The 4,790-nt window shown below is 39.5% G+C and overlaps 1 non-coding gene across 1 annotated transcript; it reads left to right on the top strand.

The window, feature by feature from the left end:
* Positions 1-1,586: 1,586 nt before the first annotated feature.
* Positions 1,587-1,693, top strand: LOC131244927 (small nucleolar RNA R71). The gene has a single exon (XR_009170695.1). It is a non-coding gene; the product is annotated as a small nucleolar RNA R71 (small nucleolar RNA).
* Positions 1,694-4,790: the final 3,097 nt, after the last annotated feature.

Here is a 4,790-nt window from a genome sequence, read left to right as displayed (position 1 = left end):
TATTGAAAAAGATATTTAACTCTAATGTCATATTCCCAAAAGACATAGTCATGACACAATTCCTGCAATTGATAATTGCGTTTGAAGTGGTAAGGAATGGGCGACCAAGAATGATGGGAATCTGAGTGCTCATGTTATTGATAGGTTCAGTGTCCAGGATGATAAAATCTACATGGTAGTAAAATCTATCAATTTGGACCAACACATCCTCAATTATCCCTCTTGGTACACGAATAGAGCGATCAGCAAGTTGTAGTGTGGTTAGGGTGGGTTTTAATTCTCCCAAACCTAACTGTCTGTATACCGAGTAGGGAATCAGATTGACGCTCGCTCCTAAGTCAAGAAGTACATGATCAATTCGATGGTCCCCGATTACACATGATATGGTTGGGCTACCGGGATCTTTGAATTTCTGTGGCACGTCTTGCTTTAGGATGACACTCACTTTCTCGGTCAAGAAGATCTTCTTTTTAATATTCTGTTGTCGTTTGGTCGTGCATAAGTCTTTCAAGAATTTGGCATATGAAGGTATTTGTTTTATGACATCAAGTAGAGAAATTTTGACCTTCACTTGTTTCAACACCTCTAGGATATCCTGAGAGTTAGAGAGAGGTTTTGGTGCGACCAACCGTTGGAGAAATGGAGCAACTGGCTTTTCTAGAAGTTCTGGTTCTAATTTTTGTGGGGCATCACTAGGTCCATCATTATTGTCCTCTTTTGGTTCTTGAAGCTTTTCGGGCCTAATCGGAAGGATTTTATCAATGATCTTCCCACTCCTAAGAGTGGTGATGGATTTAGCGTGCTCCATTTGATTTGAAGAGCTAGGGTTACTTATTTCATATTGCGGTTTGGGATTGGAGAGAGGTTGAGCAGGAAGCATCCCCTTCCCTCCACTTGTTAATTGTGACTCTATCCTTTGAATAGACGACGCAACCGTTCCTAATGTTGTGTGGATATCATGAAACGCTTGTGCCGAATTTTAATTAAGTAGCTCTTGTTCTCGAATATGTTTTTGAACTGGATCCTCTTGAGGTTTTCCTTGATTTGGAATTTGATTGAAGAAACCTTGAGGGGTAGCAGTTTGTCCATTCCTCCAACTAAAGTTTGGATGATTTTTCCAACCAGGATTGTACGTATTAGAGGTTGGTCCATTGAAAGGTCTTTGATAAGTATTTACGGCATTGGATTGTTCATTCAACACTTCTCGAAAGGCAGGTATTGTAGGACAATTTTCAGTTGTGTGAATGTTGCAATCACAGATGCCGCAAACACTTTCATTAACCTTATCCTTCTTTCCTTTCATGGCCTCAAATTTTCTTATGAGCGTAGTCACTTTATATTTGAGATCATCTTCTTCTTTCAAGAGATACAATCCAACTTTCTCCTTAGATGGAGTCGGCCTAGACGTGGTGTTCAATTTTGGGTAATAGTCCCATGATCGTGTTTTTTCAATAAGGCTATCGAGGTAATCCCATACCTCGTCGACATTTTTATTAATGAATTCTCCATTACACATTATCTCGACCATTTAGCGCATGGAAGATGTCAGTCCATCGTAGAAAAAATTTGTAATGCGCCACGTTTCAAAGCCGTGTTGTGGGCATGAACTGACCAAATCCTTGAACCTTTCGCAACATTGGTAAAATGTTTCATCCTCCTTTTAGGTGAAGTTCATGATTGCTTTTCTAAGGGTAATCGTTTTATGATGTGGAAAAAATTTCTTTATAAATTCCCTTTGCATATCATTCCATGTGCCAATGGATCTAGGACGCAGTGAGTGTAACTACATTTTAGCCTTCTCCTTCAAGGAAAAAGGAAAGAGTTTCAGCCTGACTGTGTCATCAGACACATTTTGAAAATATAAAGTGGCTATGATCTCATCAAACTCTTTCAAATGTAGATATGGTTCTTCAGATTCAAGCCCATGGAACTTAGGAAGGAGTTGGATAACCCCTGGCTTGATGTCCATATGTCCTGTATTTTCAGGAAAAATCATGCATGAGGGCGTACTCATCCCCGCTGGTTGTAAATAATCTCATAAAGTACGAGGCAGGGGTGCTTGATGCACCTCATTCTCATCCTGAATGTCTTCCACCCTAGGTTGGGGTAGAAGAGGTTGGTTTTCAGCCATCATTTCAATTAATTCAGGGGATTTCGAGTGGTGTCTAGTTCTACGATGGATAGTCAACCCCTCAACCAATCCTCCTTCAGTTAAGAGACATCGAGTGTTATCACAGGCCCACTTGGGCATGAAACACTCGCAGCCCTCAATCAAATTCGAAACCTAATCCTAAGAAAGGAAAAGAAAACCTAGAAAGAAAGAGAGGGTTGGAAAGAAGTTACCAAATTGGAGTCCCTAAGTTAAAAACCTGCAAAAGAAAACAAAACAAGTCAGATTCTAAAAGAGTTAGAATTAGAAAGTTACTAAAAATAAAAATAAAAAGTTAGTTTCTAAAAAGGAAAGTTCCCTAAACCTAGAAGCTAAGTTAGTTTCTAAAAAGAAGATCCAGAATTAGAAAGTTTCTAAAATAGAAAATCCAAACCTAAAATTAGAAAGTTTCTAAAAATAAAATAAAGGAAAGATGAGTTAGTTTCTAAAATTAGAAAGAATTTCTAAAAAGGGAAATAACTAACCTAGTTTTTAAAACCAAAAGAGGAGAGTTTCTAAAAATAAACTATTTTCTAAAAATAGAAAAATACTAGAATTAGAAAATTCCTAAAACTCAAACCCTAATTCTAAAAATAGAAAAAGTAGAGGAATTAGAAAGGGATTACCAATTTAGAAGTTTATGTCAGGATCCTACAAAACAGGAAAACAGGTTAGTTTCTAGAAATCAGAAAAACCTAAACCTAAAGTTGGAAAAATTCTAATCTTTAACTAATCCTAAAACTAGTTGATTTTAGAAAACGAAACCATTAATCCCCCGCAACGGCGCCAAAAAACTTGTTCACTCCCCAAGTATAGGGTTGTGATGTAGTAATAAACTCAGTAAGATCGAGGTCGAATCCCGAGGGACTGAAACCTGTACGTAATCTGAAACTCACTAGAACTAGAACTAGATTAAGATGAAATCTAAATCGAATGAGTTTGAGGAATAATAGTGAAATACTGATCTAAAACTTAAGAAATTCAGAGGAAGGAAACTAGGGATTCAGAGGATCTACTTGTAGAGATCAGGGAGATCTTATGCCTACATCAGAAACTCAACTGGACTTAGAGTCCATCTTCCTCCAGTTGAAGGGTGTAACCATGAAAATTAGACTGAACTTCCGTTGATATAGTTTTTAAAAAAATGAAAGTTATATGAATTAGAATGGATTCCATGACCAAACCATGCTCAGGAGACAAAGTCAATAACAGAATTAAACTAATTACCAACCAAACAACACGATATGAAGGTTAGAAAGGGTACCGTCATCCAACCATGCCCAGGAGACGATGGCGAACAACAGGGCTTCCTGACGTCATAATCAAAATAAGAAAAAAGAAATACTTAAAGCCATCGCAGACCCATTGTAATTTCAGTCACAATAGACTATTAAAAACTAAAAATATTCCCATAATAAAATTAAACCAAACTCCATTCAATCTAAACAAAAGGCACACGCATAAATTCTCCCATCACGCTACAAGCTTCACCTCTTAGCCCTAGCTAAGAGGTTTAACCTAGCATGGTCATGCTAAAACCAAGAAAAAAAATAAAAATAAAATCAAACTCTACTGTCTCTCTCTTATACGTGCAAGCCAACTTTTTGGCCGTGGAATCTTCCCAGCTTCATTCCCTGCAAATTGAATGTCCTCTCTCTCTCTCTCTCCTTCTTCTCCTTTTATAGAGCAAGGAGGCGTGGTGGAGAATCAGCAGAATCGACCCTATGGGAGTGCAAAAATCGTTTGCAGCAGACTACTCGAGGAACTCTGCTTCTGCGCAAGAAAACGCAGAGACTGATTGCGTTTGGAATGAGTTTGAGAGGAGGAATCTTCCCCTCTTTGAAATCTGCCAGCGTAGTGAGTGTAAGAACCCTTTGCCTGATCAAATGGACGGTTTGGATCAATGATCCGTCCATGATCACAGTCGAGCAACCGGCCCACATCGGCCAGTTTTCTCGGATGCAAAACCAACCCAGTTTCTGCGCTGGACTGATGGTGGGGCCCGTGATCGATGCAAACGGAGAATCCATTCCGTCCATTAGCTTAGTCACGAAAAATTGGTTGGACATGACCGTTTTTGGATCAGCTTCTTGGTGGCCCGTGAATGATTTCATTCCACCATCCATCTGCCGTTTGGACAGTTAAAAACTAGTCACCACTGTCTTCTGGAAGTCCGTCACCTAGGCGATGGTCACGCCTACAGTCTGGAGTGAATGAACGGTGTGGATCATCTAAATACATGATGATGATGGCCCACTGCTATATCCCGTAGACGGTTGTGCATGAACAAAAACAGAGAGACTCCGTCTCTATTTAGGAAAGTCAGTTAAACCGACTCTGATCGTGCGAGCAGGTCCAGCGCACGTTGAGTGCACTTGTACACTATACACTGGTACAGCCAGTTGGGTCCACGTGTAATATTTATGAGAAATCTTCTCCATCTAACTGTCTTTCTTGTCATATGATGGGTTGAGAACAAATTTGAAGCATATCCAATTCTCAGGTGGGCCCTAAATCAAAGTTTCATGGGCTGATCTGTCCGTTGGGCTACTCTACCAAGATTCAATGGCTTGTTTTTGATGTGTACGGTTAATTTATGGTCCCTAGGCCATGTATGAATTTTCAAGCCGAACGGATGGTG

This window comes from Magnolia sinica, chromosome 4 (genome assembly GCF_029962835.1).
Source record: "Magnolia sinica isolate HGM2019 chromosome 4, MsV1, whole genome shotgun sequence".
Lineage (NCBI taxonomy): Eukaryota > Viridiplantae > Streptophyta > Magnoliopsida > Magnoliales > Magnoliaceae > Magnolia > Magnolia sinica.
Note: the sequence above shows the minus strand (reverse complement) of the source record. Positions and strands in the feature narration are given on the sequence as shown.